Here is a 22,038-nt window from a genome sequence, read left to right on the forward strand (position 1 = left end):
TTCTAAAGGCGATCAGTCCTGGGTATTCTTTGGAAGGAATGATGCTAAAGCTGAAGCTCCAGTACTTTGGCCACCTCATGTGAACTCATTGGAAAAGACTCTGATGCTGGGAGGGATTGGGGGCAAGAGGAGAAGGGGACGACAGAGGATGAGATGGCTGGATGGCATCACCGACTCAATGGAAGTGAGTTTGAGTGAATTCCAGGAGATGGTGATGGACAGGGAGGCCTGGTGTGCTGCAATTCATGGGGTTGCAAAGAGTCGGACACGACTGAGCGACTGAACTGAACTGAACTGAACTGAGTCACTAAGTCATGTCCAACTCTTTTGCAACCCCATGGACTGTAGCCCACCAGAATATGAAATACTTAGGTATAAATCTGGCAAAAGATGTAAAAAACCTTCTGCACTAAGAATTACAAAATGTTTCTGAGAGAATTAAATATGACTAAATTAGTAAAAATATATACTTTGATGTGAAGAACCAACCAACTCATTGGAAAAGACACTGATGCTAAGACTGAGGACCTGAGAAGGGGGCAAGAGAATGAGACTCAATGGACATGAGGGACAATGGACAGTGAAGGACAGGGAAGTCTGGCATGCTGCAGTCTTTGGGGTCGCACAAAGTAGGACACTACTGAGCAACTAAACACCAACAACAAATACTTTGTTAACTGATGAAAAGTTAATATTGTTATCATGACAATTTTACCCAAATTTATTTATAGATTCATTACAATAGCAAACAAAATCAAATATGGCTCTTTTTTTTTTGTAGAAATTATCAAACTGATTCTAAAATTTGTATAGAAGTACAGAAAACCTAAAATAGCCAAAAGGCCTTTGAAAAAGAACAAAATCAGATAACACAGAATATCTGATTTCAGACTTATAAAGCTATGGTGACCAAGAATGGATTATTGGAACTGAATGGGATGTCCAAAATAAACTTACACATACACCATCATTTGATTTTTCTAATTTATTTATTTTAATTGGAGGATAATTACTCAACAATATTGTAATGGCTTTTGCCATACATCAACATGAATTGGACATAGGCATACATATGTCCCCTCCCTCCTGAATCTCTAACACATTAATAGGGGACAAATATATGTCCTCTCCCTCCTAAATCTCCATCCAATGTAAAATTGGAGAATTTTAAGAATTCTTAAATAGAACACAAAAGCATGAACTATTAAAGAATAAAATCAATAAGTTGCTCTTTAGCAAGAGTAAAACTTTTATTCTTCTAAAGCCACTGTTAAGAGCAGGCAGCTGACTAAAATAAAATTTTGCAAATCATGTATCTGACAAAGGACTTGTATGTAGAATCTGCAAACAATTCTTATAAGACAACGAATAGCCCCACTTAAAATGGACAAAATAGTTGAATAGCCATTTCACGGAAAGAAAATATGCATATAGGAGATGAGCACATGAAACAAATGTTCTACACCAATTGAAATTCCGCTCAGTTCAGTTCAGTTGCTCAGTCATGTCCTACTATTTGCGACCCCATGAATCGCAGCACACCTGGTCTCCAACTCCCATCACCAACTCCCAGAGTTCACTCAGACCCACGTCCATTGAGTCAGTGATGCCATCCAGCCATCTCATCCTTTGTTGTCCCCTTCTCCTCCTGCCCCCAATCCCTCCCAGCATCAGGGTCTTTTCCAATGAGTCAACCCTTCACATGAGGTGGCCAAGTACTAGAGTTTCAGCTTCAGCATCTTTCCCTCCAAAGAAATCCCAGGGCTGATCTCCTTCAGAATGGACTGGTTGGATCTCCTTGCAGTCCAGGGGACTTGCAAGAGTCTTCTCCAACACCACAGTTCAAAAGCATCAATTCTTCGGCGCTCAGCCTTCTTCACAGTCCAACTCTCACATCCATACATGACCACAGGAAAAACCATAGCCTTGACTAGATGAACCTTTGTTGGCAAAGTAATGTCTCTGCTTTTGAATATGCTGTCTAGGTTGGTCATAACTTTCCTTCCAAGGAGTAAGCGTCTTTTAAATTCATGGCTGCAGTCACCATCTGCAGTGATTTTGGAGCCCCAAAAAATAAAGTCTGACACTGTTTCCACTGTTTCCCCATCTATTTCCCATGAAGTGATGGGACCAGATGCCATGATCTTCGTTTTCTGAATGTTGAGCTTTAAGCCAACTTTTTCACTCTCCTCTTTCACTTTCATCAAGAGGCTTTTTAGTTCCTCTTCACTTTCTGCCATAAGGGTGGTGTCATCTGCATATCTGAGGTTATTGATATTTCTCCCAGCAATCTTGATTCCAGCTTGTGCTTCTTCCAGCCCAGCGTTTCTCATGATATACTCTGCATATAAGTTAAATAAGCAGGGTGACAATATACAGCCTTGACATACTCCTTTTCCTATTTGGAACCAGTCTGTTGTTCCATGTCCAGTTCTAACTGTTAGGGAGTGCAAATTAAATTCCATTGAGATATTCCTTAATACCAACTGTAATGGCTAAATTTTTTAAAAATACTGATCATATTAAGTGTTGGCACCACTGTGCTGCTAGAAAGCTCATACACATCACTTGGAATATAAAATGATATAACCACTTTAGAGAATATATTGGCAGTTTAAAAAAAAATGTAAGCTTACACCTACTATACAACCTTGTCATTCTATTCCTAGGTATTTACCCAAAATAAACATGAGCTAATATCCACACAAAGACTTTTTTCTCATTTTTTATAGCACCTTTATTTATAATAATCAACACTGGAAATAACCCATATATTCATCAACAAGTGAGTTGCTCAACAAGCTATGGAATACTGTGAAACACTATGTGTACTGCCATTTTTAAAACAGATAGCTAGTGGGAACCTACTGTATAATGCAGGGAGCTCACCTCAGTGCTCTTGGAGACCTAGATGGGTAGGATGGGAGTGGGGTGGGAGGAAGATCCAAGAGAGAGGGGATGCATGTTCACATATAGCTGATTCACTTCATTGTACAGCAGAAATTGACCCCACACTGTAAAGCAACTCTACCCCAATTTAGAAAATAAGAACTGTTATTACATGTAGTATCTTAAAGTAACTGTGTTGAGTGAAAGAAGCCAAACATGAAAGAGTAAATATTCTATGATTCCATTTATATAAAATTCTAGAAATTGTAAACTAACCTATAGTGAGAGAAAGTATATCAGTGGTTACCTGAGGGTGGAGGGAGGGAAGGATAGATTACATCAGTATGAGGAAACTTGTGGGGGTGATGGACATGTTTGTTATCTACATTGTAGTAATTACTTCACAATTAAACACATGTCAAAGCCTATCAAATTGAACATTTTAGATGTATATATTCAGTTCAGTTCAGTTGCTCAGTTGTGTCTGACTCTGCAGTCCCATGGAGGGCAACACACCAGGCTTCCCTGTCCATTACCAACTTTCAGAGCTTGCTCAAATTCATGTCCATCAAGTTGGTGATGTTATCCAACCACCTCACCCACTGTCATCCCCTTTTCGTGCCTTCAGTCTTGCCCAGCATCACGGTCTTTTCCAAAGAGTCAGTTCTTTGCATCAGGTGGCCAAAGTATTGGAACTTCAGCTTCAGCATCAGTCCTTCCAATGAATATTCAGGACTGATTTCCTTTAGAATTGACTGACTGGATCTCCTTGATGCCCAAGAGACTATCAAGAGTCTTCTCCAATACCGCAGTTCAAAAGCATCAATTCTTTGGAACTCAGCTTTTTTTATGGTGCATCTCTCAAACTATAGCTTTGACTATATGGACCTTTGTTGGCAAAGTAATGTACAGATTATTATACCACAATAAATTTGTAAAAAAAACAAATTATGTAAAATATTACATAAACTTAGTTGATAAAGCAGCAGCATGGTTTGAGAGGATTAACTCAGTTTTGAAAGGAATTCCATAGTGGATAAAAGTCTATTGAACAGGATTGTATGCTACAGAGAAATTGTTCATAAAAGTCAGTCAGTCAATGTGGCACACTTCATTGTCTTATTTTAAGAAACTGCCACACGAACTCCAACCTTCAGCAATCACTACACTTATCAGTCTGCAAACATCAACACTGAGGTGAAACTCTTCATCAGCAAAAAAATTTACAACCCACTGGAGGCTCATATGATGGGTAGCATTTTTTTAGTAATAAAGCATTTTTAATTAAGGTATGCACATTTTAATACATAATGCTATTGTACACTTAGCAGACTACAGTGTAGTATAAACATAATTTTTATATGCACTGGGAAGCCAAAACATTTGTGTGATTTGTTTTATTTTGTGATACTTTCTTTAGGTACAATGGAGTATCAGATGAAAAAATGAATGAATTCCCTAATGTAAACAGGGGCTTCCCAGATAGCTCAGTTGGTAAAGAATCTTCCTGCAATACAGGAGACCCCAGTTCCATTCCTGGGTCAGGAAGATCTGCTAGAGAAGGGATAGGCTACCCACTCCAGTATTCTTGGGCTTCCCCTGTGGCTCAGCTGGTAAAGAATCTGCCTGCAATGTGGGAGACCTGGGTTCAATCCCTGGGTTGGGAAGACCCCCTGGAGAAGAGAAAGGCTACCCACGCCAGTATTCTGGCCTGGAGAATTCCATGGACTGTATAGTCCATTGGCTTGCAAAGAGTTGGACATGACTGACTGACTTTCACTCACTTCACTAATGTAAACTATAGACTATTTGGGTAATTATGATTGATGTATCAGTTCATCAACTGTAACAAATGTATGACTCTGGTAGGGGACACTGATAATAGAGGATGATGTGCATGCACAGGGCCAGAATATATAGGAAATTTCTATACCTTCTTGTAAATTTTGCTAAATCTAAAAAATAAAATCTCCAAAAAGAATGATCTACTGTTCACCCAAGAGTAGAGGTAAATTTCACAATCATAATGTCAAATAAAAGAACATGGGTCCAAAAATGTGTATGTGATATTATTCTTACTAATATAAAGTTTTTGATAGGTGACAAAAGGGACCTTGTGAGGTTGTGGAAATAATCTAGTTATGTGACCATGTATTATGTAAAATACCATCAAATTATACATTTAAGTTTTTTGTCCTTTAACTTATATCTCATTTTAAAACTAACTGTAAATCTCTGCAAATGTAAACTCCTCAAAAATATGATGTGTGTGTGTGTGTGCATGGATTTGTATGTGTGTGTGTGTGTGCATGGATTTGTATGTGTGTGTGTATGTGTATATATATATATATATATATATGTATATATATATATATAGAGAGAGAGAGAGAGAGAGAGAGAGAGACCTGGGTTTGATTCCTGGGTTGGGAAAATTCCGTGGGGAAGGAACTGGCAATCCACTCCAGTATTCTTTCCTAGAGAATCCCTACGGACAGAGGAGGCTGGCAGGCTACAGTCCATGGGGTCGCAAGAGTCAGACACGACTTAACAACTGAACCACCACCACATATATATACAAGCATATCTAGGTAGATTCATAATTACTAAATACAAAGGTGGATATATGCAAGTATACTAATGGAATATTTCTGATAAGATATAGGAGCAATTGGTTACTGTAAGAAATGGGAGCTGTATTTGCTTTTGTATCTTTTGGAGTTTGCACCCTTTACATGCATTTCCTATTCAAACAGCAAACAAATGGACTGCAAGAAGAAAATATTAACAAAATACTACATCACTGCTCTGGAGTATGCTTAACTTGAATTAATTCTTTGCTTCTCTAACTAGGAATTAAAATAATTTTTAAGTGACCTAACAACATGTGGAAAATCATATAGATTTTTCTGATGTTAGTTTTTTTTTTTTATTGAAGGATAATTGCTTTACAGAATTTTTCTGTTTTCTGTGAAACCTCAACATAAATCACCCATAGGTATATATATATATTCCCCTCCCTCTTGAACCTCCCTTCCATCTCCTTCCCCATCCCACCCGTCTACATTGATACAGAGCCCCTGTTTGAGCTTCCTGACCCATACAGAAAATTCCCGTTGGCTTCTATTTTACATATGGTAATGTAAGTTTCCAAAGAAAGGCAATGCCAAAGAATGCTCAATCTACTGAACAATTGCACTCATGTCACACGCTAGTAAAGTAATGCTCAAAATTCTCCAAGCCAGACTTCAGCAATACATGAACTGTGAACTTCGAGATGTTCAAGCTGGTTTTAGAAAAGGCAGAGGAACCAGAGATCAAATAGCCAACATTTGCTGGGTCATGGAAAAAGCAAGAGAGTACCAGAAAAACATCTATTTCTGCTTTATTGACTATGCCAAAGCCTTTGACTGTGTGGATAACAATAAACTCTGGAAAATTCTGAAAGAGATGCGAATACCAGACCACCTGACCAGCCTCTGGAGAACTATGTATGCAGGCCAGGAAGCAACAGTTAGAACTGGACATGGAACAACAGACTGGTTCCAAATAGGAAAAGGAGTACTTCAAGGCTGTATATTGTCACCCTGCTTGTTTAACTTATATGCAGAGTACATCATGAGAAATGCTGGGCTGGAAGAAGCACAAGCTGGAATCAAGATTGCTGGGAGAAATATCAATAACCTCATATATGCAGATGTCACCACTCTTATGGCAGAAAGCAAAGAAAAACTAAAGAGCCTCTTGATGAAAGTGAAAGAGGAGAGTGAAAAAGTTGGCTTAAAACTCAACATTCAGAAAACTTAGATCATGGCATCCGGTCCCATCACTTCATGGCAAATAGATGGAGAAAGAGTGACTTTATTTTTCTGGGCTCCAAAATCACTGCAGAAGGTGATTGCAGCCATGAAATTAAAAGACACTTACTCCTTGGAAGGAAAGGTATGAGCAACCTAGACAGCATATTCAAAAGCAGAGACATTACTTTGCCAACAAACATCCATCTAGTCAAGGTTATGGTTTTTCCAGTGGTCATGTATGGATGTGAGAGTTGGACTAGAAAGAAAGCTGAGTGCCAAAGAACTGATGCTTTTGAACTGTGGTGTTGGAGAAGACTCTTGAGAGTCCCTTGGACTGCGAGGAGATCCAACCAGTCCATCCTAAAGGAGATCAGTCCTGAGTGTTCATTGTAAGGACTGATGTTGAAGCTGAAACTCCAATACTTTGGCCACCTGATGCTAAGAGGTGACTCACTTGAAAAGACCCTGATGCTGGGAGGGATTGAGGGCAGGAGAAGGGGATGACAGAGGATGAGATGGTTGGATGGCATCACTGACTCAATGGACATGGGTTTGCGTGGACTCCAGGAGTTGGTGATGGACAGGGAGGCCTGGCGTGCTGCAGTTCATGGGGTCACAAAGAGTTGGACACTACTGAGAGACTGAGCTGAACTGAACTAAATGTAAGTTTCCATGTTACTCTTTCCATACATCTCACCCTCTCCTCCCCATTCCCCATGTCCATAAGTCTATTCTCTATGTCTGTTTCTCCACTGTTGCCCTGTAAATGTTGTAGATTCCATATACATGCATTAGAATTCAGTATTTATCTTTCTCATCCTGACTCACTTCACTCTGTATACTAGGTTCTAGCTTCATCCACCTCATTAGACTGATTCAAATGCGTTCCCTTTTATGGCTGAGTACTTTTCCATTGTGTATATATACCACAACTTCTTTATCCATTCATCTGTTGATGGACATCTAGGTTGCTTCCATGTTCTAGCTATTGTAAATAGTGCTGCAATGAACAATGGGATACATGTGTCTCTTTCAATTTTGGTTTCTTCAGGGTATATGCCTAGGAGTGGGATTGCTGGCTCATATGGTGGATTTGTTCCTAGTTTTTTAAGGAATCTCCATACCATCTTCCATAGGGGCTGTATCAATTTACATTCTCACCAACAGTGCAAGAGTGTTCCCTTTTCTCCACAACCTTTCCAGCATTTATTGTTTGTAGACTTTTTGATGAGGGACTTTCTGATCAGTGTAAGATGATAACTCATTGTAATTTTGATTTGCATTTCTCTAATAATTTTTGGGCTCCAAAATAAGTGCAGATGGTGATTGCAGCTAGGAAATTAAAAGACGCTTACTTCTTGGAAGGAAAGTTATGACCAACCTAGATAGCATATTCAAAAGTAGAGACATTACTTTGCCAACAAATGTCCATCTAGTCAAGGTTATGGTTTTTCCTGTGGTCATATATGGATGTGAGAGTCAGACTGTGAAGAAGGCTGAGCATCGAAGAATTGATGCTTTTGAACTGTGGTGTTGGAGAAGACTCTTGAGAGTCCCTTGGACTGCAAGGAGATCCAACCAGTCCATTCTAAAGGAGATCAGCCCTGGGTGTTCTTTGGAAGGAATGATGCTAAAGCTGAAACTCCAGTGCTTTGGCCACCTCATGCAAAGAATTGACTCATTGGAAAAGACTCTGATGCTGGGAGGGATTGGTGGCAGGAGGAGAAGGGGACGACAGAGGATGAGATGGCTGGATGGCATCACCTACCCAATGGATGTGAGTTCGAGTGAACTCTGGGAGTTGGTGATGGACAGGGAGACCTGGCAGGCTGCAATTCATGGGGTCGCAAAGAGTCGGACACAACTGAGTGACTGAACTGAACTGATTAATGAGTGATGTTGAGCATTTTTTCATGTGTTTGTTAGCCATCAGTATGTCTTTTTTGGAGAAATGTCTGTTTAGGTCTTTTTTCCCACTTTTCGATTGGCTTTTTTTTCCCCCCTGGTATTGAATTGTATGAGCTGCTTGTATATTTTGGAAATGAATCCTTTGTCAGTTGTTTCATTTGCTATTATTTCCTCCCATTCTGTGGGTTGTCTTTTCACCTTGCTTATAATTTCCTTTGCTGTGCTAAAGCTTTTAAGTTTAATCAGGTCCCACTTGTTTACTTTCGTTTGTATTTCCGTTACTCTAGGAGGTGGGTCTTAGAGGATCTTGCTTTGATTTATGTCACTGGCTGTTCTGCCTATGTTTTCCTCTAAGAGTTTTAGTTTCTGGTCTTACATTTAGGTCTTTATTCAATTTTGAGTTTATCTTCGTGTATGGTGTCAGGAAGTGTTCTAATTTCATTCTTTTTACACATCAGATCAGATCAGATCAGATCAGTCATTCAGTCATGTCCGACTCTTTGTGACCCCATGAACTATAGCACGCCAGGCCTCCCTGTCCATCACCAACTCCCAGAGTTCACCCAGACTCACGTCCATCGAGTCAGTGATGCCATCCAGCCATCTCATCCTCTGTCGTCCCCTTCTCCTCCTGCCACCAATCCCTCCCAGCATCAGAGTCTTTTCCAATGAGTCAACTCTTCCCATGAGGTGGCCAAAGTACTGGAGTTTCAGCTTAAGCATCATTCCTTCCAAAGAAATCCCAGGGCTGATCTCCTTGAGAATGGACTGGTTGGATCTCCTTGCAGTCCAAGGGACTCTCAAGAGTCTTCTCCAACACCACAGTTCAAAAGCATCAATTCTTTGATGCTCAGCCTTCTTCACAGTCCAACTCTCACATCCATACATGACCACAGGGAAAACCATAGCCTTGACTAGACGAACCTTTGTTGGCAAAGTAATGTCTCTGCTTTTGAATATGCTATCTAGGTTGGTCATAACTTTCCTTCCAAGGAGTAAGCTTCTTTTAATTTCATGACTGCAGTCACTATCTGTAGCTATTTTGGAGCCCAGAAAAATAAAGTCTGACACTGTTTCCACTGTTTTCCCATTTATTTCCCATGAAGTGGTGGGACTGGATGCCATGATCTTCGTTTTCTGAATGTTGAGCTTTAAGCCAACTTTTTCACTCTCCACTTTCACTTTCATCAAGAGGCTTTTGAGTTCCTCTTCAACTGTCCAGTTTTCTCAGAACCATTTATTGAAGAGGCTGTTTTTGCCCCATTGTGTATTCTTGCCTCTTTTGTCAAAAATAAGGTACCCATAGATGCATAGGTTTAATTCTGGGCTTTCTATCTTGTTCTATTGACCTATATTTCTGTTTTTGTGCCAATATCATATTGTCTTGATGACTGTAGCTTTGTAATATGATCTGAAGTCAGAAAGGTTGATTCCTCCAGCTCCATTCTTCTTTCTCAAGACTGCTTTGGCTTTTCAGGGTCTTTTGTGTTTCCATATGAATTGTGAATTTTTTGGTTCTAGTTCTGTGAAAAATGCCATTGGTAATTTGATAAGGATTGCATTGAATCTGTAGGTTGTGTTTCATAGTATAGTCATTTTCACAGTATTGATTCTTCCTAACCAGAAACATGGAATATCTCTCTATCTGTTAATGTTGTCTTTGATTTTTTTCATCAGTGTCTTATAATTTTCTGTGTACAGTTCTTTTGTCTCCTTAGGTAAGTTTATTCTGAGATATTTAATTCTTTTTGTTGCAAAGGGTGAATAGGATTGATTCTTTAATTTCTCTTTCTGATTTTTCATTGTTAGTATATAGAAATGCAAGTGATTTCTGTGTATTGATTTTGTGTCCTGCAACTTGCTAAATTCACTGATTAGCTCTAGTAATTTTCTGATACTATCTTTAGGGTTTTCTATGGACAGTATCATGTCATCTGCCAACAGTGAGAGCTTTATTTCTTCTTTTCCCATCTGGATTCCTTTTATTTCTTTTGCTTCTCTGATTGCTAAAGCTAGGACTTCCAGAACTATGTTGAATAATAATGGTGAAAGTTGGCACCCTTGTCTTGTTCCTGAACTTAGGGGGAATGCTTTCAGTTTTTCACCATTGAGAATAATATTTGCTGTAGGCTTATCATATATGGCCCTTACTATGGTGAAGTAGGTTCCTTCTATGCCCATTTTTTGAAGGGTTTTAATCATAAATGGGTGCTGAATTTTGTCAAAGGCTTTTTCTGCATCTATTAAGATGATCATATGATTTTTATCTTTCAATTTGTTAATATGGTGTATCACATTGATAGATTTGTGTATATTGAAGAATCTTTGCATTCCTGGAATAAACCCAACTTGATCATGGTGTATGAGCTTTTTGATGTGTTGCTGAATTCTATTTGCTAAAATTTTGTTGAGGATTTTTGCATCTATGTTCATCAGTGATATTGGCCTATAGTTTTCTTTTTTATGTGTTGTCTTTGTCTGGTTTTGGTATCAGGGTGATGGTGGCCTAGTAGCATGAATTTGGAAGTGTTCCTTCCTCTGCAATTTTTTTCAAAGAGTTTTAGAAAGATAAGGCATTAGGTCTTATCCAAATGTTTCCTGGAGTTCTCTTGTGAAGCCATCTGGTCCTGGGCTTTTGTGTTTGGGGAGATTTTTGATCATGGCTTCAATTTCAGTGCTTGTAATTGGGTTGTTCATAATTTCTATTTCTTCCTGGTTCAGTCTTGGAAGATTGAACTTTTCTAAGAATCTGTCCATTTCTTCCAGGTTATCCATTTTATTGCCATAGAGTTGTTCATAATAGTCTCTTAAAATCCTTTGTATTTCTGCATTGTCTATTGTAACCTCTCCTTTTTCATTTTTAATTTTGTTGATTTGATTCTTCTATTTTTTTCTTAATGAGTCTGGCTAAAGGTTTGTCAGTTTTGTTTATCTTCTCAAAGAACCATCTTTTAGTTTTATCAATCTATACTATTGTTTCTTTCATTTCTTTTTCAGTTATTTCTGCTCTGATATTTATGGTTTCTTTCCTTGTACTAATTTTGGGGGTTCTTTGTTGTTCTTTTTCCAGTTATTTTAGGTGTGAAATTAGGTAGTCTATTAAAAGTTTTTCTTGTTTCTTGAGGTAGGATTGCTTGAGGTAGTGTATATTGCTATACACTTCCCTCTTAGGACTGTTTTTGCTGCATTTCATAGGTTTTGAGATGTCACGTTTTCATTGTCATTTGTATCTAGAATTTTTTTCATTTTTGATTTCTTCAGTAACCCATTGGTTATTTAGAAACGTGTTTGTGTTTCTTACAGTTTTATTCTATAATTGATATCTAGTCTCATAGTGTTGTGATCAGAGAAGATGCTTAATATGATTTCAATTCTCTTAAACTTACTGAGATTTGATTTGTGACCCAAGATGTGGTCTATCCTGGAAAATGTTCCATGTGCACTTGAGAAGAAAGTGTATTCTTCTGCATTTGGATGGAATGTCCTGAAAATATCAATGAGATCCATCTCATCTAATGTATCATGTAAGACTTGTGTTTCCTTATTACTTTTCTGTTTTGATGATCTGTCCATTGGGTAGAGTGGACAGAGTGGGTAGAGTGCTAAAGTCTTCTACTATATTTGTTACCAGGAATTTCTCCTTTCATGTCTGTTAGTGTTTGTCTTATGTATTGAGCTGCTTCTATGTTGGGTGCATAGATTGTTTCAATTGTTATCTGTTCATCTTGGATTGATTCCTGGATCATTATGTAGTGTCCTTCCTTATTTCTTTTAATCTTCTTTATTTAAGGTCTATTTTGTCAGATATAGGATTGCTACTCCAGCTTTCTTTTACTTCCCATTTGCATGGAATATGTTTTCCCATCCTCTCACTTTCAGTATATGTCTTGAGGACTAAAGTGTGTTTCTTGTAGACAGCATATGTATGAGTCTTGTTTCTGTATTCATTCAGCCAGTCTGTCTTTTGGTTAGAGCATTTAATTCATTTACATTTAAAGTAATTATTGATGTATTTATTCTATTGTCACTTTTTAAATTGTTTGGAGTTGATTTTGCAGATCCTTTTCCTTCTCTTGTATTTCTTGACTGTATACGCCCCTTTAACATTTGTTGTAAAGCTGGTTTGGTGGTACTGAATTCTCTTAACTTTTGCTTGTCTGAAAAGCTTTTTCATTTCTCCATCAATTTTGAATGATGGATGATCCTTGCTGGGTACAGTAATCTTAGTTGTTGATTTTTCCCTTTCAGTACTTTAAGTATATCCTGCCATTCCTTTCTGGCCTGCAGAGTTTCTGTTGAAAGATCAACTGTTAAGCGTAGGGGATTTCCCTTGTATGTTAGTTGTTGCTTTTCCCTTGCTGCTTTTAATATTCTTTCTTTGTGTTTAGTCTTTGTTAGTTTGATTAGTGTGTGTCTTGGCATGTTTCTCCTTGGGTTTATCCTGTATGGGACTCTTTGTGCCTCTTGGATTTGATTGACTATTTCCTTTTCCATGTTGGGGAAATTTTCAACTATAATCTCTTCAAGAATTTTCTCATGCCCTTTCTTTTTCTCTTCTTCTTCAGGGACCCCTATAATTCAAATGTTGTTGCATTTGATATTGTCCCAGAGGTCTCTGAGACTGTCTTAAGTTCTTTTCATTCTTGTCACTTTATTTGCTCTTCAGAAGTTATTTCCACCATTTTATCTTCCAGATCATTGATTTGTTCTTCTGCTTCAGATATTCTGCTATTGATTCCTATTCCTAATACATTATCTCTAGAGTACTTTTAATTTCAGTAATTGTGTTGTTTGTCTCTCTATGTTTATTCTTTAATTCTTCTAGGTTTTTGTTAATTGATTCTTGCATTTTCTCCATTTTGTCTTCAAGGTTTTTGATCATCTTTACTATCATCATTATGAATTCTTTTTCAGGTAGTGTGCCTATTTCCTCTTCATTTATTTGGACTTCTGTGTTTCTAGTTCATTCCTTTATTTGTGTAGTATTTCTCTGCCTTTTCTTTTCTCTTTAACTTACTGTGTTTTAGGTCTCCCTTTGCCAGGCTTCAAGTTTGAATTCTTTCTTCCTTTTGTTTTCTTCCTTCCTAAGGTTGGTCCAGTGGTTTGTGTAAGCTTTGTATAGGGTGAGATTTGTGCTGAGTTTTTGTTTGTTTGTTTGTTTTTCCTCTGATGGGCAAGGCCCAGTGAGTTGCTGATCCTGTCTGCTGATGATTGGGTTTGTATTTTTGTTTTATTTGTTGTTAAGAAGAGGCATCCTGCCCAGGTTGCTACTGGCATTGTATTCCAATCGTTCCCTTTGTGTCAGTTTTCACTATTTTATACCCCCTAGGGTTAGTTCTCTGCTAGTCTAGGGTCTTGGAATCAGTGCTCCCACTCCAAAGGCTTTATCTCTGGTCAGGAATGAAGATTCCACAAGTGGTTTGTTATGGCATTAAGTGAGATTAAAACAAATATCCCAAAATGAGAAACCAAAGATGAACCCTAGACAAATGGCAGTTACAAAATCAGGCAAATGATAATTAAAATAATGGAATATACATGTATACATATACATCCATGAGCAAAGACAATAGAGTTCAAGAAAAATAAAGTACAATAGATTGACCCGATGAACAAAGGAAATCCAAAATTATATTTACCAGTTGAGAACAGTCTAACTAAAGCACAAAGTGGAAAACAAAACTAAAGCAAGCTGCCAAGTGGGGAATAAAGCAATGAAAACAAAATTAATAAATATCTTGAAAGGAAAAGAAAGAAATATAAGAAAGAAAGAATGGTTATGCAAAGTTAAATAGAGGCAGATGAAGAAGATATATATACATTAAAGATTAACTGCAATTGGAAAAGAATAGTAGGAAAGGCAAACAAAGGAATAAATGTAGAAAACATATAATAGGTTTAAAAAGTGAAAATTTAAAAAAAGAGAGAGAGAAAAAAAAAGAAAAGAAAAAAAACACCCCAGAACTGTAAAAGCCCAACATAGAGGCAGAGGTTTATAACAACAATAAAAAAATGTGACTGAGGGGAAATAAAAGCTCTAAAGCTTAATTAGATTTCATAGTTTCAATAAAATTGACAACTACAACAGAGGAGGGAAGAAAAAGGGGGGGGGGAGAAAAAAATCCAAAAGAATCTACAGAACAAATCAAAACATAAGAATAATAAATGTTTTTCCTGAGTCACTGCTATCAAAGTCCTTTCCCTCGCTGGAAGTCCCAGTCCACTTCACCTCCCTAGGATGCCCTCCAGCACTGTGCTGATCTCTGGACCTGTTGTGGGGGGTGGCTCAGATTCTAATCTGGTCCTACTCCTGTATATTCTTGCCTCCAATGTCCACAGCTATCAGAACTAGTGCACTTTCTTTTGTGGGAGCTCTCAGTGACCTTTTATATATTTTGTAGACACAGAATCTGCCTAGTTGATCAGGTGGATTTAATCTGCAGCTTGTACAGCTGGTGGGAAGGTTTTGGGTCTTCTTCCTTAGTCACACTGCCCCTGGGTTTCAATTATGGTTTTATTTCCACCTCTTCATGTGGGTTGTCCACTGGGGTTTGCTCCTGAGGCTGCCCTGGAAGACTTGGGTTTGCCCTTGTAAGGTCCAAGTGCCGAGGTGGTGCAGCTGCTTGGGTTGCAGGGGTTCCGGCAGCACCAGGTACTCAGGGGAGTTGGCCGCTAGGGCAGCAGAAAATATAGTGCTCTAGAAGGGTATGGCAACCAGTATTGGCCAATATGCTCCAGTATTCTTGCCTGGAAAACCCCCTTCCCTGACAGAGAAGCCTAGCAGGCCACAGTCTACAGGGTCACAAAGAGTCAGACACTAATGAAGTGATCCTGCACACATAGATGCAAGACTTTTTTTGCCTGTGGCAACTCTGCCCCAGTGAGAGTTGAGTATGAAAGTGGTGTAGCTGCTTGCCTTGCAGGGACCGTGGTGATGCCAAGTGTGCAGCGACAGCTGACTGCCTTCGCCACAGGAGTTATGGCCCATCAGAGTCTTTTTTCAAGCCTCTTGTAACTCGTGATCAGAAGGCCTCTTTGGCCAATCTTTCTCTGTAGCTCTGCCCATTTAGCCTCTTAGAGGTCTCCCTTGCCTGGGGTCCTTCTCTGTTGTTTGGTGCATCAGACACATAGAGGAGGCCCCCCTGGCTGGGGTCCTACTCTGTAGATCATCACATCAGGCACTTAAAGGAGCACCCTGGGTTGGGTCCTACTCTATAGTTCAATGCGTCAGGCATTTGATGGGCCACCTTCTCTATTGTTCAGCTGCCAATGATGGCATATAGTGGGAGAGAGGCTATGGTGATGGCTCCACCCAAAACACATCACTCAGCAGTATCGCCTTGCTTCCATGGTTGCCTGGCTTTCCTCCATAGGCATTTCCCACCACAGTCTCCTCCCTCACATCCCCTCGATCTGTCTCTCTGCAGTCAACATCAGCCCTCGCCCTGGGATTGCTCCACAATCCCTAAACTCCAGCTCCCAGGCACTGCACCTTCCAGGGAATCTACATCCCTGTCCAGGGTATGTATGACTGTGGCAAGGACTGTCTGATTCTCGTTCCATTTAGGCTGCAACAGATCAGCTGTTTCACTCTCCATCTTAAATGTTTCTCCTCTGACTCAGACAATTGCCCTGATGTGGGGATTGGACCCCTGCTTCAGTTCCCCCACCCTCAAGGGCAGGTGCAGTCCTACTAAGACTCCTGTTTTCCCCCCTAGTTCCTTTGCCCTACCAAGTTTTGCGTGGGTCTATATATTCTTTTCTGCTGGTCAGGTACTCCTGTCCGCTCTCAGCTGGTGTTCTGCATGCATTTCTGTGTCTGAAGGTGTATTCCCGATATATCTGTGGAGAGAGATGTACGCCACGTCCATCTACTCCTCCGCCATCTTGTTCTCCTCAGAAGTTGGTTTTTAATCCTAAATATTTATGAATTTAAGAACACAACCAATATTCTCTAATAGCCTTATACCAGTGAGGGTCACTTCATTCTCATCCCACCATGTGAAGAGCATAATGGAAATGAGGAAATGGAGTGTTGGTTAAATTGTCCTATTGTTATGAGGTTGAGCGTTCACAATACAAACTGACGAATTTTGCTATTTTCCCTATCAATTCTCTGAGTTTTCTTCGTTCCACAAATTGGGATATCATCTGACCAAAAATTTAACTAGCAGTAAGAATCCCAAGGCCCATGAGGGCCTAAACACCTTTGTTTAGAGGCAGATTTGGAGAGATGAAATCACTGATGGATGTTGGGAAATTGCAGTACACTGACCTTAGATTTATTCTCCAGAGAAGTTTAGTTCAAACTGAAGAAAAGCATGTACATTTTCTTGCATTGGCTACAATCTAGAGAATCTTGTCTGTCTGTATGGCCTTCCCAGGGATGTTGGGAGCCAATGTTGAAACTGTACTTTAAAGAGCACCAAAGTTAAAATTCACAAGCAGGGAACAACTTGTTTTCACAGCAACGAGAGCTGGCATGGCAAACACTTCTCAGTGGTGACTTACATACTTATTCAGTGATTTAGACTGCTTCTCTGGCACGGGTCAAATGGCATATTAACATGGGATATAATCCTTTCTCACTCTGTAGGCAATGGCTCAGTGTGATATTGGCACCATATTAAGCTTCATTAACCCTACAACACGTTGCCTTCTTACTCTTGGCACTCTCCTGCAGGCTGCAGGCAGTAACCCATGAGTAATCTGATTACCTACAACCGACTGTAGCCACATGGAATGGAGGCTGACTACAGAGTGGAACACAATTACAGTCTTTTGAGATTCAATTAGAAAGCTGTTCATAGAGCTTCGTTTGGAATTCTGTAACTGGCTCCAATAACCCCTCATGAACTGCATGTTTCTTTGAGTCCACAGTAAATAATGATATTAAAAAGCTTCACCTGTTCTTCATATGCCTTTTAAGAATTTGTCCTCCTGAAGTGTGTAATAAACCACACTTGCAGTTAGAGACAACAATAACTATTTCCAGACTCTGGGATTTTTTTTTTTTTTTTTTGCCTTCTTTAAAGGAGAGATGTTATTTGTCTCCTCCACAGAATTAGTCTGATTTTAGTCTTTCTTGTAAATGGACATTAAAAACAAATGCTACTTAGCATGGAACTAAACATTATCAGAGGCTAGTTGTCCTTTAAATAAAACCCAAGGTGAAGAAAAATTAAGCTTCACATTTGAAAAGACAAAATTAAGACAAAGATGTTCTAGACTGGATTATGTCATTCTGTGGCATCTTACAAACCTCATTTATGCTATATATACATATTTAAAGGATGACATTCTTTGCTTGCTGGTGGTCTGAATTTCTAATTTCACATTTAAAATGAAATAATTCTAAAATGTATTGTTGGAAGAAACACATTATTTAGAAGATGTTTCCAGTTTATAAAGTGGATTCTGTAATGAAGTGTTTGTTTTCTGTATTATTTCTGCTCAATGCACTTATTGTGATATTTGCTTTTTCTATTCTGACAATTATAAAATGAATGTGAATTTGGCAGGCAAACTTGAACTTCAGTCCTAGCTTTGCTACAATCTATGAAAACTTTACCAGTTATTTGATTTTTTGATCCTCAGTTTTCTCTTTTATGAAAAAGGGAATAAAATACTTTATAACAGTGTATTGCAGTGTTTAACAGTACATGATGAATGAAATGGCACAGGGTATGGGATATCATAAACATTCAACATGTGTGCCTTTCTTACTAAATTTCTAGATCTCTTTATCGCCTTGTTGTGAATTCATATCTTTGTTTTTATCACTATGTATAATATAACAATGATCTAGTTTAATGATATAAGCATCTATTTTATGCCATAAACCTGGAGAAATCATCACAAATATTGAAATGCATTACTTATAGGCGTTTATTTGAGCTGCTGAGATGTAGTGAATGGAATTTGAGTTTGAATTGATATGATATTTTCCTTCTATTCCCATTGTCCTTTCTTCAAAGAAAATGTGAATATACATTCAGTTCATTAAGTTCAACCAAGTTCCAAAAAACTCAAGCTAACACTTCAGATTAATGCCAGTTCTTTGACCTTTGTGCCAGTAAAACAAGTCTGAAAATGTAAGCATTTTCAAATCTGCAAGTGAATGGATGGTTACAAATGCTCAGAGTATATGAAAAAAACCTCTCCACTTGACTCTGCAAGTAAACAGGTAGTAAACTGCTGAAATGCTAAACAGTTAATGATATGGAAAAGATATGACTGAAGAAATCACTTTCCTCCCTTGACTCTGTAGATAAGCATGTGTCTGGGGAATCCCCAATGGTACTGGTTTCAACAGCAGGCCTAGTATGAGTTTGAGAACTCCTGCTGTGGGAGGTTTTATCACTCATTAGCACCCATGAGTCAGATGGCTTAGTTAAGTTCAGTCATCACTTACGATAATTTAATCAGATTTGCTCTTATGCATTTCGTAGTCTAATGTGACACACTTTACTTCATCATAATTCATAATGAGTCACTCCACATCAACTGGTCAAGCTTGGCATTTATTATTCACCAAGGTTTTAGGGACAATTTCCCAAAGTTTGTCAACACGTTTTGCAGGATTTCCATTACTGTAATTAATAAAGGAAAGCCAAATGGAGCCCTGATTCTAAACTGACTTGTCTCAAACCGAACTAATTTTCAAAGAATAATCCTAAACACAGCACTGCCTATCTTACCAGGCATGAACACAATTGGAAGAGTAGAAAGCTAGTGCACTTTAGTTTATTTACTTTTCATTCTTATGTTTCAGTTGACCCTGAGGCATGTCCATATCACCAGTGGGAAATATGAATCAATAGTAGTTTAGATAAAGGAAATGGAAATGGGGTTGGTTCAACTTTTCAAACATCAGATAAAATAAGCTCTCAAAAACAGTACAGAAACTCAATTTTTTAGATTGTTTGGTCAATACTGTTCATGACTCTTATGAAAGTGTTACCATCCTTTTTTTTTTTTGGCTTCTCTTTTCTTTTTTGACTCTAAGCCTAGAGTATAAGAATCAACTGGACAAAGCTTGACAGCAACTTGTTATTTTCATTTGTTCTCATATTACCCTCCACCCCCACTTTTATCTATTTGCTTGTCCATAGCTAAGACTATTATCACTGCCTGAGCTAATAGATTTTATACTTTTTTCTTTCTCTCAAGTATCTTGTCCTTCCAACCCATCTTGATTACTCCTATCAATGCATTTTTCTCTTTTGTGTTGATCTCCTTCAACAATGCCACCAGCAGCCTCTTATATGTTTCTTCTTAGGTCAATCTCAGTCAACTTTTATGTTTTTTTCTCACCCTATAACACACTCTAAAAATATCAACAAATAATACAACTGTTATTGGAGCTGTGTTCACAGAGAGAAACTGTAAAGTTACATGGAATGCACATAGTCAAATGACCCCTGAATGCTAAGTGTCTTTGCTTTCGTCCCCAAGTTTCTTTTTTTGCAAGCACTGACTCATCCTTTCCTTTTTTATTTAATTTTATTTTTTATTATTTTTTAACACCAAAAACATTTTGTATTGGGGTATAGCCAACTGACAATGTTGTGATAGTTTCTTTAAATAGTTAGAAAACTTCTGTTTGCCCATTCATTCTCAGTTTATTTTTTGTTTTGTTTTTCTGTGGTTCAGCAGAACAAAGTACCTACCCAAGCATCTGGGTAGGAAAGGGAATAAGAGAAGGGGTATAAACAATGTATCATTTTATTGTGAGTCCCACATACATTATTTTATTTAAACTTCACAACATTCCAAATGAGGAAACAAAACACCAGAAAGTTCAGTGCTTGAGATCAAAGTTAAAGGGCCAAGTTCAGATAGAGACCAAGTCAGTTTGCTTCTGAATCACTTGAATTTACCACCAAACCAGTATGAGAGATAATTTTAGATGATGGCTAATCTACTTTGATTATTATATATTTATTTCAATAACTATTTTAAGAAATATATAACAAGTCATGATTTTACAGATACTATTGTTTAATTTAACAAAAACAAATGAGTTGATTCAGAGTTATTTTTATTTAAATTATTAAGTGATAGTACAGGTAGCCTACAGATGTGAAAAATAATTGTAAGGATGTTTTTCAGCTGAATAAAGTTCAGGAAATACTATCTGACTATATTACTTTATCCTTTTGCCAACTGTTCTCTAAGAGCCACTATACGATGTGTAGTTTGAATAATCTCTGTGCTTCTGTGATACCTTCTCCATCTAGAATATCCACCTTGTCTTCTCACTAAAATCCTGCTTATATGGCACTCCCATCACACAACCTTTCCCAGCTACCTCTCTTCTGGAGATCTTCATTCATACATTGACATGGCACTGACATGGATTATATACTGGGGCTTCCTTGGTGGGTCAGACAGTAAAGAATCTGCTTGCAATGCAAGAAACCTGGGTTTGACCGGTGGGTCAGGAAGATCTCCTGGAGAAGGGAATGGCTACCCACTCCAGTATTCTTGCCCGGAGAGTTTCATGGACAGAGGAGCCTGGTGCGCTACCTATAGTCCATAAAGCCGCAGACAGTCAATTATATACTTTTTGAGACCATTTGTCAGTATGTTTGCTTTATTCACCTTGTAGTCAGGGGCTTCCTCATTTATATTCCTATAGCTCCCTTTCCCATAGTACTTGGCTTAAACCTAGGTAACCAGTAGAAAAGTGCTGTAAAAAATGAGAAATCAAGGAAACTGGGTTCAGTTCTTACCCTCTGAAATTTATTAGCTGTGGGACTAAGGGAAAAGAAGGTTTAAATCTCTTCAAGGATTATACAACATAGAATATGAATGAATATTAAATCTTACTAGAGAGTCAATATGCATTAGTGCATTTTGTTTCCACCTCCAATAAATATTTTCTGAATGTATAAAAATGTACAGAAAAGACTGATGCAAACAACGTACTGATTAATCTCCACCCCTAATTGTTTAATGTTCTTGCATATAACTTGGGTATTACTCAGACAAACAATATTTAACAATAGTATCCAGTTGCCCAAATTATAAAATTCATATTTGTTGGGACTTAAGGATGCACGTGACTGAATACCAACTCAAACTAGTGTAAGGCAAAGAAATTTTTAAAACTTGAGATAGGGAGAGAGAATGAATATTCATTGCCTCAGGAAACTACAAAATCCCAGGATTAGGATTTGGTTTAGACAGAGATGGATCTGGGATACACAGGTAGTGTCACTAAGGCTCTGTCTCACTCCATCTTTTTTTTCCTCCTTTGTGTTGGCTTCATTCTTAAGCGATTTGTCTCTAAGTGCAGACAGTAAGGCCAAAAGCAGCACTGGGTTAATCTAGCCCTTTCAAGTAGCATCCTTACTTGGGAGCCTCTCTACCAACCTGTGTATCAGTCCTCTAGGACACTTACTGGCCTTTTTTTTTTCAGTTATATACCTTGAAATAA

This window comes from Bos indicus, chromosome 2 (genome assembly GCF_029378745.1).
Source record: "Bos indicus isolate NIAB-ARS_2022 breed Sahiwal x Tharparkar chromosome 2, NIAB-ARS_B.indTharparkar_mat_pri_1.0, whole genome shotgun sequence".
NCBI lineage: Eukaryota > Metazoa > Chordata > Mammalia > Artiodactyla > Bovidae > Bos > Bos indicus.